Source organism: Theropithecus gelada, chromosome 2 (genome assembly GCF_003255815.1).
Source record: "Theropithecus gelada isolate Dixy chromosome 2, Tgel_1.0, whole genome shotgun sequence".
NCBI lineage: Eukaryota > Metazoa > Chordata > Mammalia > Primates > Cercopithecidae > Theropithecus > Theropithecus gelada.
In genome coordinates this window covers 49,983,980-49,998,204 of record NC_037669.1, presented here as the reverse complement: position 1 = coordinate 49,998,204, position 14,225 = coordinate 49,983,980, and the positions used below count along the sequence as shown (strand labels likewise).

General features: G+C 46.6%; 1 protein-coding gene across 2 annotated transcripts in view; it reads left to right on the top strand.

Annotated features, from left to right (window-relative positions):
- The window catches only part of FGD5 (FYVE, RhoGEF and PH domain containing 5), a 116,411-nt gene that overhangs the window by 28,514 nt on the left and 73,672 nt on the right, over positions 1-14,225 (top strand). The gene's annotated exons all lie outside the window — the stretch shown is intronic.

Below are 14,225 nucleotides of genomic sequence, written 5' to 3'. Positions count from 1 at the left end.
TGCCGTATGTTCTTAGTGTTTTATATATATCACTTCACTAAACCCTCACAGCAACCTAGTGAGGTCTGTACTGTTACTATCCCTGCTTTACTGATGAGAAAATTGAGGCACAGAAAACTTGCCCAGGGTTGTGTAGCTGATAAGTGGCAAAGAACCAAGTTTTGGAAACCTAGGCAAGCTGGCTGGAGTCTGAGCTCCCCTTCGAGAGCTCAGTGTGTCACGGTCCGGGTCGGCAGAGGAGGCGCTGAGGTGTAGAGATGAGCAAGTCGTAACCCTGCCTTTGGCTGCAGACTTGCTGTGTAGCCCAGGACAAATGCCTCCCCTCCTCTCTGAGCCATGAGTTGTCCATCTGTGGCATGGGGGCATTGGACTGCCCAGCTCTAGGAAAGGATAGCCTTTCTCTGGGTCCCTGGGAAGGCCTGGGGTGTGGAGTGGCCAGCTGGAGCCCTGGGCCAGCCATTGTTGCCGGGCTCTGTCAGCCGCGGGGTGTGGCCCCAACACTGCCAGGCCCTCCCCAGGGAGGAAGTGGCGGTGTTTACAGGAAATGCAGGACAAGTCCTGAGAGGTGGGTGGAGGAGGGGCAGCCAGCCACTGTGAGCCCTGAAGACATGTGGGGCTGAGGGCGGCGCCTGTCTTCCCACCCTTTGGACGAGACTTTTCGTTGTTGTGGAAGGAAAAAGTCCCACTTCCCGGGCAGCCCTGCCCTTCCCCGCGCCTCTTCCCTCCAAGACTGCCACACCCCGAACGCCTGAACCGCAGGACTGCTGACCCCCTCTGCAGGGAGGCTTCTGGGAGCCGTGGAAATCTGGTCTGCTTTCTCATCCTTCCCTCTGGCCCTCACTGTCCCCACCTGTTAAGTAGGTAACTTGCCGCAGCCTTAACACCACAAGGCTCACTGCCCTCATGGAGTACAGAACCCAAATGGGAGAACCAAGATGCCAAAAGGCCAGGCCAGCCCCATGCAGCCCTGGAACCCATGGGGTACAAGTTAGGCACCTCACTTATACTACAAAAAGCTTCCTTAAGAAGTGTGGGAAAATTTAAATCTTGTAAGAAATGGGCTCTATGTTGATTATACTGATAGTATATAGGTTATTTTTTAAATTTATGCAAATAAAAAAGATTATAAATTAACTCATAGAACCTTGAAAGGTACCAGCCCATGCAAGTGTAGGACCTAAAGCTTAAGCCTCATTAGCTTAGCTAGTAGTCAGGGAAGGCTTCCTGGAGTAGGAGGTAGGGGTTGAGCTGGCCTTGGAAAGGAGGGCCCCTGGGCCCTGGCTGGTGTGAGAAGTCAGATCAGTTCAGGTCAGCAAACGCTTTCCAGGCATCCATTCCCAGCTGGGCTCTAGGGACCAGCAGAATCAGATGCAGGCCCTGCCCTCAGGAGCAGGGTGGATTTATAGGGTCTTAGAGCCCTTGGCAAAGGGTGGCATCCTCTGAAAATGCTTCTTCTGTGTTTGGAGTAGAGGAGGCAGATGGAGTTGGGGAAGACCATGTGAGTGACATGACAAGAGCATGTATGTGCTGTAACGTGTCTGGGTCCAAGTGTGAGGCCCTTCCCTTCTGGGCCTGAGCCTCAGTGTGTCCGTCTCTGTCTGGCCCTGTGCGATGGATTCCCTCTGTGTCCCCCATCCAGGCGTCCCATTCCAGCCACAGATGATGCTCCTGTTCATGTGCATCAAAAGGCCTGCACCCACCTGCCCTCCAGGTGCTCTGTGGACACTCCTCTGTGTCCCGGCACCTCTCACACATTTTCATGCCTTGTGGGCCGGGAGCCCTGCTCTGCCCTGGTACTACCCAGCACAGCGGAGGTGACAGTGAACCGAATGAATGGATGTGTCCAGTGTGTGGGTCCAGCCATGGGCCATCTGCTTGTGGTTTTGTCTGAGAGAGGTTGATGGAAGGGGAATACAGCAGAGTGGACCTTGGGTGGGTCATTTAACCTTACAGAGCCTTAGTTTCTCCAACTGAAAGATGAGTATAATAATAGTGGTTACCTCACTAAATGGTTGAAAGTGCTTCTGACCCTCACTAAGGTGGTTGAAAGGATCAAACGAGATAGCCTCTGGGACGTGCTTAGCTGAGTGCTCAATAAATGAATAAATACAGTAGAGGTTGCATAGACTCATTGTCAGAGGGGGAGCTCTGAAACCATATTCCCTGTGTTCAGATCCCCGCCCCGAACTTAGTCTCTCTGCACCTGTTTCTCCATCTGTAAAATGGGAGTGTTAATGTCTACAGGATACAGTGGTTGGGAAGAAGTCATAGAGCACCTGGCACATAGTAAGCCCTAAAAAATGCTGGCTTCTGCATCTGCTGTTGCTGCTGCTGCTGCTGTTATTACTGGCTGGCTGTGTCTATGTGGAAGGTGGGTGGGAGAAGGGGATTGTTATTCAGACCACCACACTTGGAAACCACAGGCTGCCCCTCTCATAGCTCCTGGCAGCTTCAGATGTGGTGTGTGGTTATTAAATTATAGTGTCCTCCATGAATCTCCAGCCACTGCATCCTCCCCAGCTGCCTGAGGCAGGAGCAGTGACTCCCCGGCCCTTCCTGCTTCGCCTGTGGTCTGGGTTCCCCTGAATCCCAGGGTGGAGGTTGCAGGAGAAAGATGCGTCTGAGTTTCCTCCTGCTTTGGGCTGGAGTTAGGTGCTCAGGACCCACAACTGTAGAGCTCATCTTGCAGTTGAGGAAACCAGGGCAGTCCCCGCCACTCATCCTTCAGCATCAGCTGAACCTGTGGGAGAACCAGATCCAGACCATGGGGTGCTTCTCCCTCTCCCACCCCCGGCTATATTCGTAGTGATTTAAAAGCATGGCCTGGTGAGAAATGAAGCTCATTTGTCTCCTAATACTTACCTGGCCACAATGTTGTCAGCAGTGGCAGCACCTGTGATGCCATTTCAGCGTGAGCCAGGCACTGTTATATGTGCAGACAGAGAGACGCCCTCCCCTCGGGTGGCGGGAGGAAGTCACCTCCTTCAGCTGGGATGAGATGGGGAAACTGGGATAGGTCAGTCATTTCTTGGGCACCTACTTGTACTTCATGGAGGACACAGAAATGCATAGCAAGCCCATGACTGCTACCTTCAAGGAACTTTAATATAGGAACATAACTTAACTGGAGTGGCTGTAGTAAACTGCACCGGGAGCCCCTCCTGCTGGAGAGACAGAAGGCTTCTTGGAAGAGGTGGTATTTGGGTTGGACCTTGGCCGGGGTTGGAGGGGGTGGGGGAGATGGTGTTGGGCAAGTGGAGGGGAGGGTGGGAAGGAATTCTGGAACAGTCTCAGATGGGAAAGTGCACATGTATGTGTGGGCCAGGGAGTCGGTTTGGCCGTGTAGGATGATTGATAATGGCAAAACTGTGGCAGGAATCACTCGAGCAAAATTCCTCAGCTTTGGACATAAAGCCACAGGGCATCATGGTGGGAAGAGCTTCTAGTTCTAGTTCTCTCATTTTACAGATGGGGAAACTAAGGCCCTTGGAGGGGAAGGGGTCCACACTGGTAACAGAGGTGGGACCAGAACCCAGATCTGTAAGCGTTGAGGAGCTCTGCCTGTTGAATTCAGACTGGCCTTTAGCTCAGATGGACTCTAGTAAAATAAAACCAGCAGGTACTGTGTTACACAGATCGTATACCTCATTTACAGATGTCATCTCATCTGATCCCTACATAGACCCTGAGAATTTAAGGACTGATATCTCCATGTTACAGATGAGGAAACTGAGGCAGGCAGGTTAAGCAACTTACCTAAGGTCATCGGGCTGATATGTGGCAGAACTGGGTCTTGGCATCAGACAGTCGGATCCCAAAATGTGTGCCGTTTACCACTGTCCTCTACTGCAGTCCCAGAGATGACCAAAATGTTAGGGCCAGTGGTTATGGCTAGGCCAGGCATGTGAACCAACAGTGTGGCAGAAAAGCTGGCTCCGGCCTCTGCTGCCAGTATTACTACCCCAAGTTGCCCAAGGCACTTCCAGTGTCCCAAAGACAGAGCCTGAGACACCATCACACTGGTAGGTTTGTGGCTCTGGCTTACATATTTTTCTTTGATGTTACCTCTTTATGTTATAATTTTATGAGGTTCCTGAAGACCTTCTAAAAGTTTAGATTCCGCCCCCTCGCCCCACCGCTGGACTTCTGAGCCTCACTTGATTATCTGAAAATAAAGCCTTCATGGTCACAGTTATGTTTCCCTTTTTCTCTTTGCCTAGGAAAAATAGTGTTTGCATAGGTTGGGAGAAGGCTGAGATGGAATCAGAAAAAACAAAATTCTTTGAAAATCTCTATAAAGCCACTTCCAACCCACTAGGATGGCTAAGATTAAAAAAAAAAAAAAGCAGACAATAACAAATGTTGACAAGGCTGTAGAGAAATTAGAGCCCTCATACATTCCTGGTAGTAATGTGAAATGATACAGCCTCTTTGGAAGACAGTCTGGTAGTTCTTAAAACATTAAATATAGGTTTATCATATGACCCAGCAATTCCACTTCTAGGTATATACCCAAGAGAAAGGAAAATATGTCTATACAAAAATTTGTACACAGATATTTCACAGCAGCGTTATACATAATATCCAAAAAGAAACAATTCAAATGTCTATCAGTTGAATGGATAAACAGTATGATCTATCCATACTGTGGGATAGTATTCAGCCATGAAAAAGAATGAAGAGCTGACACATGATACAAAATGGATGGACCTGGAAAACACACTAAGTGAAAGAATCCAGACACAAAAGGCCTCATATTGTATGATTTCATGTAATGAAACGTTCAGAATAAGCAAATCCATAGAGATAGGAAGTAGACTAGTGGTTGCCAGGGGCTGAGGGGCCTAGAGGGAAATGAGGTTTCTTTTTGGAGTGATGAAAATGTTCTAAAATTAGATAATGGTGTTGGTCACACAACTCTTTAAATATACTAATATCCTAAAAAGCACTGAATTATATTTTAAAGGGGCAAATTTCATGGTATGTGACTCATATCTCATTAATGCTGTTATAAAAAGAAAACAAACTCTTCTGACACCATTGATGCTGCTGCGTTTTAAGAGGAGGGGTGGGGATGTCTCTGGTCGGAAAACAAGGATGAACTTTTGTTTTTACTTAGTGAGAAATGGAAATTGAATTTTTAAAAAAGTCTCTGCTTCGGTCATGTTTCTGGGAACCATTATAATGCTATCCCTTGGCTGACCCTGGGTGCGGGACGCGTTCTCTCCAAGAGGCGTGAAGGGGAGCCTCACTTCAGACACGAGGAGGCACCAGGAAGGCAGTGCTCTCAGGGCCTGGCCCCCAGGCTGTGGGATGTGTGTGTCTGGTCTCAGGACGCAGTTTCATATGTCTGAGTGGTTTGTACTTTGACCCGTGAGTCCAGCCTCCACCTCAGTTTTATGGATGTGGAAACTGGGGCTCCCCAGGACAGCCACAACATAGCCCAGATGATGCAGGGTTTAATGAGGGATCCAGGACCCCTAGTCCTCCTGGGCTCTTTCCACAGTATCACATTTGTGCTGTGCCTTGTCATCGGTGGTCCCAGTTACAGTGCAAATGATAGCTCCATCTGCAAAGATTGCAATGTCCCTGTGAGGAAGTAGACAAGGAAGCGTCAGAGCAGAAGGGGACATCAGGGAAGTCCTGGAGGGACTGTTTAGTACTGGGAAGGTGCTGGGGCACTGAGGGGTGAAGGATTCAGCAAGGGAATGGAGCGAATGTCTGAGGGTTTAGAAATCCCTATCCTGTATCCAGCCCTCCCCTCCGCCCACTTACAAGCTCTTCCAGCTATTCTGCTAATTGGGATACTCATTCTCGCCAGCCTGTCTGCTCCATTTCAAACTTTCCAGCTCCCAGAGGGCTCAGCTCTGAAGCCCCCTTCCCCTCCCTGCTGGGCTGGTGAGCTGCAGAAAGGTCCCAGCCTGTCTCGGAGGGGCTGGGAGAAGTTACATCTGCAGTCTGGCCCCATTCACATGAATCTCCACACCAGCAAGGATGGAATTTGAGGTTGGAGTGCCCACTGAGAGAGTCCCAGGAGGAAAAGCGTTCCTTTCTTTTTTACGACTTATTAGGCCCTTTTGGCTGTGTTCAGACTTGTGGCTCCCAACGAACGTTACATAGGACGGAATTAAATGGTCAGAGTTGGACAGCACCAGGCCGGGTTATACAGCATTCGTCTCCCCACGTGGAGGCACATGTCCTTTTACAACTCTAGGCTGCTGAAAAGGACTAGGCTCATTTGGAAGGTCGTTTAAGGTAACAGGCTCTGGGCAGCTTTAATTGATATTCCCTTTACAGCACAAGTGGACTCAGAGGGTGGATACAGTCCCAGGGAGACTAGGTGGGGGGGGGTTTAGAACTTGGCCCTTCTGCAGGCTCTTCAGAGCTGGCCAGAAAGGACCTGCTGTATGTCAGGCCGTGGCCGCTTTCACCATCATGTTCTCATTGACTCCCACAGTGAACCTCCTTAGTTGTCACCACTTTATAGGTAAGAAACAGAGGTTCAGTGGCTTGCCTGAGGTCACACAGTGACTCTCTTCTGTGTGGTGCCAACATTCTGGGCTACTTGGTCACTAAACTTGCAATGCTGACCACCTGGCCCTTTTCCTGTTTTCCTAGAATGTGACTCTCCAGGTAAACTTATTCAGTGGTGAGACCGTATTACCCCTGTAATGACCACATGCCCAAAATTTCCTGGAAAGATCCCATTCAAGGTACAACAGACCATTGGTTCTTTATTTTTTATTTCTTTTCTTTTTATGTATGTATGTATGTATGTATGTATGTATTTATTTATTTTTGAGACAGGAGCTTACTCTGTTGCCCAGGCTGGACTGCAGTGGCATGATCATAACTCACTGCAGCCTCGACCTCCTGGGCTCAAGTGATCCTCCTGCCCCAGCCTCCCAAGTAGCTAGGACTACAGGTGTGCGCCACTGCACCTAGCTAGTTTTTTAATTTTTTGTAGAGATGGGAGGTCTTGCTATGTCGCCAGGGCTGATCTCGAAGACTCCTGGGCTTAGGCAGTCCTCCTGTCTCAGCCTTCCAAAGTGCTGGGATTACAAGTGTGAGCCAGCCGACCTGACCCTCTTTTATTTTTTAAATTGACAAATAATAATTGTACATATTCATTAGGTCCATAGTGATGTTTTGATATATGTAATTTATAGATCAGATCAGGGTAGTTAGCATACCATCATCTCAAATATTGATCATTTCTTTGTGTTGGGAACATTCAGTATCCTCCTCCTAGCTACTTGAAACTATATAATATATGATTGATAACTGTAGTCCTACAGTGCTATGGAACCCTAGAACTTATTCCTCTTATCTGGCTGTGTTTTTATATTCTTTTACAGGTCTGTCCTTATCCTCACCTTACTCCTACCCTTCCCAGCCTCTAGTATCCTCTGTTCCACTTTTTACTACTATGAGATCAGCTTTTTTTAAGTTTCCACGTATGAGTGAGAACATGCAGTGTTTAACTTTCTGTTTCTGGCTTATTTCAATTAACATAATGTCCTCCAATCCCATTTGTGTTGCCACAAATGACAGAATTTCTTTCTTTTTTATGGCTGAATAGTGTTCCATCTTGTGTGTATACCACATTTTCATTATCCATTCATCTGTTGTTGGATACCTAGGTTGATTCCATATCTCAGCTACTGTGAATACTGCTGCAATAAAGATGGGGGTGCAGATGTCTCCTCCATATACTGATTTTCTTTCCTTTGGATAAATGCCCAGTAGTGGGATTGCTGGATCACATGGTACTTCTATTTGTAGTTTTTTGAGGAATCTCCATATTGTTCTCCATAGTGGCTCTACTGATTTACATTCCCATTAGCAGTGTGGAAGAGTTCCCTTTCTCCACATCTTTGCCAGCATTTGTTATCTTGTGTCTTTTTGATAATAGCCATTCTAACAGGTGTGAGATGATACCTCATTGTGATTTTGATTTGCATTTCCCTGGTGATTAGTGATGTGAGAATTTTAAAAATATACTTGTTGGCTATTTGTATGTTTTCTTTCGAGAAATGTCTATTCAGATCATTTACCCATCTTTTTAATCAGATTGGGGTTTTGTGTGTGTATGTGTGTGTGTGTGTGTGTGTGTGTTTTCTGTTAAGACATTTGAGTTTCTTATCTATTCTGGATATTAATTCCCTGTCAGATGAGTAGTTTGCAGATATTTTCTCCCATTCTGTAGGTTGTCTTTTCACTCTGTTGATGGTTTTCTTTGCTGTGTAGATGCTTTGTAGTTTGATATAATCCCATTTGTTTATTTTTACTTTTGTTGCCTGTGTTTTTGAGGTCTTAGTCATAAAATATTTTCCCAGACCAGTGTCCTGAAGCATTTCTCCTGTGTTTTCTTCTATTAGTTTTATAGTTTTGGGTCTTACATTTAGGTCTTTGATCCCTTTTGAGTTTATTTTTTCATAGCATGAGAGGTGAGGATCTAGTTTCTTTCCTCTACATATGGATATTAAGTTTTCCCAGCCCCATTTAGACTGTCCTTTCTCCAGTGAGTGTTCTTGGCACTTTTGTCAAAAATTAGTTGTCTGTAAACATATGGATTAATTTCTGAGTTCTCTATTTTGTTCCCTTGGTCTATGCATCTGTTTTTATTCCAGTGCCATGCTTTTTTGGTTACTATAGCTTTGTAGTATATTTTGAAGTCTGGTAATGTGATGCCCCCAGCTTTATTCTTTTGGCTCAGGATTGCTTTGGCTATTTGGGTCTTTTGTGGCTCCATGTCAATTTTAGAATTTTAATTTCTGTTTCTGTGAAGAATGTCATTAGTATTTTGATGGGGATCATGTTGAATCTGTAAATTGTTCTGGATAAGTATTGTCATTTTTACAACAGTAATTCTTCTGGTCCATTAGCATGGAATGTCTATTTGTTGGTATCCTCTTTGATTTTTTTTCATCAGTGTTTTATGGTTTTTCTTGTAGAAGTCTTTCACTTTCTTAGTTAAATTTATTTCTAGGTTGGGCTTTTATTGTAGCTATTGTAAACATAGTATTATGATTTTTTTTGTAGCTCTTGAAAAATTGTTCTCAGCTAGTTTATTGTTCATGTATAGAAATGCTATGGATTTTTATATATTGATTATGTATCCTGCAACTTTACTGAATTTATCAACTCTAAGAGGTTTTTGGTAGAATATTTAGGGTTTTCTATATATAAGATTATGTCATCTGCAAACAGGGACAGTTTGACTTCTTCCTCTCTAATTTGGATGCCTTTTATTTCTTTCTCTTGTCTTATTGCTCTGGCTAGGACTCCCAGTAGTATGTTGAAGAATGGTGGTGAGAGTGGACACCTTTGTTTTGCTCCAGTTCTTAGAGGAAAAGCTAAAAGCTAACAGTAAGATGTCACCTGTGGATTTAACATGTACGGCCATTATTATGTTGAGGTACTTTTCTTCTGCACTTAATTTATTGAGAGCTTTTATCATGAAGGGATGTTGAATATTATCAAATGATTTTTCTGTCCTTTAAACTCTTGAAATAATGGTTAGAAATGTCTTTTTTTGTTGTTGTTGTTCTAGAGACAGGGCCTTGCTCTGTCACCCAGGCTGCTGGAGTGCAGTGATGTGACCAGCAGCCTCAACACCCCCAGGCTCAAGCAATTCTCCTGCCTCAGCTTCCCAAGTAGCTGAGGCTAATAGCAATAGGGATGAGCCACCACATTTGCTAATTTTTTTATTTTAGAGACAGGATCTCACTTTGTTGCCAAGAGTGGTCTTGAACTCCTGGCTTCAAGTGATCCTGCTGCTTCAGCTTCCCAAAGTGTTGGGATTACAGGCTTGAGCCACTGAGCCCTACTGAAATTTCATCCTTTTGGCCTCCAAACTATCTCTCAAATGTCCTTCCTCACTTACCATACAGCAAAGCTTCAGATCCTTGGTCCTGGTTTGGGGCTTGAGAAAACATAGGCACTGAGCCCTGGGCAACCAGGAGACTTCAACAAAGAAACAGATATAAAGGTGCCTGTAAGTCATAAGGTACCATAGAGATGGGGATCTTTCTACTGGTTCTGAACCACCCTTAGTGTCAGCTAAAGAGCAGAAAGATACCAACTGATGGAAGGATAGGACAGTCTGCATTTTCATTGTTCCTATGGGCTATTCTGATAAACTTATTTCATCTGTTGCTGTCAGGTTATGGAAACACCACCACTAGCTAATATCTAATGAGGACCTTCTTTGTGCCACTTCTGAGTGCCTTTGTTGCATTATATCAATGAATCCTCTAAATAATCTATACCTATATTACTATCACCCCTGTTTTGTAGATGAAACTGACAAAAAAAAAAAAAAGCTGAGACATGGAGAGATTAAGAAACTTGCTTGAAGTGGCACAGCTGGGATTCCACTCAGGCAGTCTGACTTCTGAGCCCACCCTCTCCACCTCCGAGGCCAGAGAATATAGTAAAGTACCCAGAGTACAGTGCAAAGTGCTGGTGAAGAGGGTGGGTTCGGAAGACTTTGCTGTGTACTCTCTCTGGGCTCAGAAATAATTTGCACTGTACTCTCTCTGAGGCCAGAGAGATTACTTTAGTCATCTTTGATCCCCCCATGTGTTAGCTCCATGAAGTAGTTGCTGAGCCATATTTGGTGAGTGAGCGTGAGGGGATGGGTGAGTAGAAGGATGGATGGCTGAGTGAGTAGATGGAAGGATGGCTGGAAGGGTGAGTGGATGGTCAGATGTCCAGTGTCCTGAAGTGGATAGGTGGGTGGGTGGGTGGATGGATGGATGGATGGATGGCTAGATAGATAAATAGATAGACGGGTGAATGAGTAGATGGGTAGGTAGTTGGGTTAGAGAGCTTTCTCCTATGTAATATATTGGTATGCTCAAGGAATCCACCTGAAGATAACAACTCACCCAGTTATGATTATAATGGGCATTTTGACTAGAGAGGCTATAGACACTGTACCCTCAGTACCTATAGTAGAGTCTAGAACAGACGACTCTTAATAGGAATTTTTATGAATGAATGAAAAACCAGGCGGGCACCAGATAGCAAAAAATGTAGAGCCTTGCAGGCTTCCTTTGACCATACTGAGCAAAGTACTCATCTCAGAGGTTTCTGTTTTTTTTGAGACAGAGTCTCACTCTGTCATCCAGGCTGGAGCACAGTGGCGCAATCTCGGCTCACTGCAAGCTCCGCCTCCCAGGTTCATGCCATTCTCCTGCCTCAGCCTCCCGAGTAGCTGGGACTACCTGTAGCCACCACGCCAGGCTAGTTTTGTTTTTTTTTTTTTTTTTTTGTATTTTTAGTAGAGACGGGGTTTCACCATGTTAGCCAGGATGGTGTTGATTTCCTGACCTCGTAATCTGCCTGCCTTGTCCTCCCAAAGTGCTGGGATTACAGGAATGAGCCACCATGCCTGGCCTCATCTCAGAGGTTTCTGTTGGCAGACTAGGGAGATAGATATGATGTGTAAGTGTTCCCAGTCTTTTTCCCCAAGGGAAGACATGGTTACTTTCCCAGGACACAGGTTTCTGCTAGGGTCTGTCAGAGCATTTGGGAAGAAGTTAACATCTATCAGAGATGTTTCCTTGCCCTGTATATGATCAACTTGGTAGCAATACCAGGGTTGGTAGGAGCAGCAGTGTTGACAGTCTTGGTTTTAGTGTCAGAATGTTTTGGTTTATTTTACTGCCAACTTCTGTTTAAGATAGGGTCTGTTGCTGCCATTTTTTCATTGACTCTGCAAAGGCATTGGATCATACTTGCTCTTTCATATTGTGAAAGCATATTTTAAAGACATTTCTAGACCTTTAAAAATGTATTACTATTATTTTGATTGACAAGTCATAATCCTATATTATGTACCCCTATGTACATTATGGGGTACAATGTGATGTTTTAGTATATGTATACAGTGTGGCATAATTAAATCAAGGTCATTAACGTATCCATCGCCTTATCATTTTTTTTTTTTTTTTTTTGAGACAGAGTCTCGCTTAGTCGCCCAGGCTGGAGTGCAGTGGCGCGATCTCGGCTCACTGCAAGCTCCGCCTCCCGGGTTCACGCCATTCTCCTGCCTCAGCCTCCCGAGTAGCTGGGACTACAGGCGCCCGCCACCTCGCCCGGCTAATTTTTTGCATTTTTAGTAGAGACGGGGTTTCACCGTGTTAGCCAGGATGGTCTCGATCTCCTGACCTCGTGATCCACCCGCCTCGGCCTCCCAAAGTGCTGGGATTACAGGCGTGAGCCACCGCGCCCGGGCCCGCCTTATCATTTTTATGGTAAGACATTTGAAAGTTACTATTAGTTGGCCAGGCCCAGTGGCTCATGCCTGCATCCCTCATCCTTACTGCTTATCCTGGGTAGAGCACCACCTGCTCCTGCTGACTGAGGTGGCTGTTCCTCTCAGAGGGAGGGCAGGACTCCACTCCAAGTCTGCTGGAAAAAGGGATGCAGGCAGCTCTGGAGGGAGGGAAGTGAGGGCTCTGTGAGACCAGTTCATGCAGTCACTTTACTGAGCCTGATCTGAGCTCTGCTGAGCAGATTACATTTAGGCTGGGGACTGCTCCTCAGTGGAGGGAGCTGGTGGCCCTTGGTGGCATGGTGACTGGCAGCGGAGGTGAAGGTGACCCTGGGACAGGAGGGAGGCTTTGGCACACCTCAGCAAGTCTGGCAGGGGGTTATTTCTTTGTATACCTTGGTAGTAGGTATGTGGCTTGTTGTAAAACACCTCATCATTTGAAAGAAAAGGACAAAAAGCAATGTTTTTGAAAAGGAAGAAGAAAGAAGTCTGACCAGAGGGTCGCCTGTAGGCTACTAGGTTGAGTCGTGGCTCAGCCTTGGTGAGGACTGGGTTTGCCTCTGTACACAAGTGCACAGCCACAGTCCCCACCTCCAACCCATTATGTCAGTGGAGGCCCAGGCAGAGACAGGTTACCTTGTCCCTGCTCTGCCTGACCCGATAGCCCCTTGTGGAGCAGGGGACCCTACTCTGGCCTTGGCAGAGCCCCAAGCTCCTTAGGCTGCAGGTACTCTGGGCTTAGGTGCAGGCGGTTCTGGCTCCTATAAAAGATATTTGAGGAGCTCCAGGATAGGCGTCTAGCTCAGCTATAGCCTAAGGCTCTGTTTCTCCTCCCCTGATGTCCCCCACCCACCTTGCTTCCCCCTGCCTGGGCCAGGGCCTGGGGGAACCCTTGGTCCAGGCAGTCCAGGAAGTGGCTGCTCCCTTCTGTCCTGCCATCCATCTGTCATTCCAGCATCTCATCCTGGCATTCCCAGAGGGCAGGAGTAAGTATTTGGTGAGGATTTAATAAGACCAGATTTTGAGTAGGAAGAAAGGTTTGTGAGTTGTCTGGGGCCACATTGCCAATGGCAAGAGGGAGCCACTGAAGGTTTTTGAACAGAAGAGCATAGTCTCTTGTGGAATACTCAGTCTGCTGTGTAGAGAGAAGAGTTGAGAGCCCCTGCTGTGGGGATCACAGTTTGTGATTGTGCACGAGTTGTTCACATTTGAGGACAGGGACCATGTCTGCTTCATTCACCAGTGTTTTTCTCGATGCCTAGCCCGTGCCTGCTCAAAGCAGACATCAGTAAATATGTACTGACTGCTATATTCATTATTTAGTGGCAATGCCTGTGGAGTAGTCACAGGCATAGAGACATGAGACCATCACACCTAGATGAGCTGTGATGCTCACAGCAGCTGCCAAGAAGGTGTGACAGGAATCCTTGTTGCTGTGCAGCTGAGTGGGAACTGATGCCCTGAGCAATGTCTTGTCTGTGATCTAGCAGATGGCAAGGCCGGGCCTAGGGGCTGGAATACATGTCCTGGATTGTGTCCACCACATCATTGCATCCCTTACTCAGGCCCAGAGCACACTGCCACCTTAAGGACTAACGCTGCTGCCTGACCAGGCCAGTCCAGATCCCAGACCACTCAGACTCAACATCTCCTGCCCGCATCGTGAGTTATTCGGGCCTCCCTTTGGCATGGGAGCCTGCCCCATGTCTGCAGGGCAGCAAGTCTGTCTTAACATGTGCAAAGACACTGGGCAGCAAGGGCCTGGTGTGTTCAGGGCTCCACATGGAAGCTAGTATGGCTGGGGTGGGGAAGTAGGAGGTTTGTGCCTGAGTCTTACTTCTCATTTTCTGTCCCTGTGGCTCGAATGGGACCCCTGGTAGGTTCACTTTGCCTTTGCTAAACAAAAAGCTCTAACCCTTCTTTCCCCTGCTCTGACCCA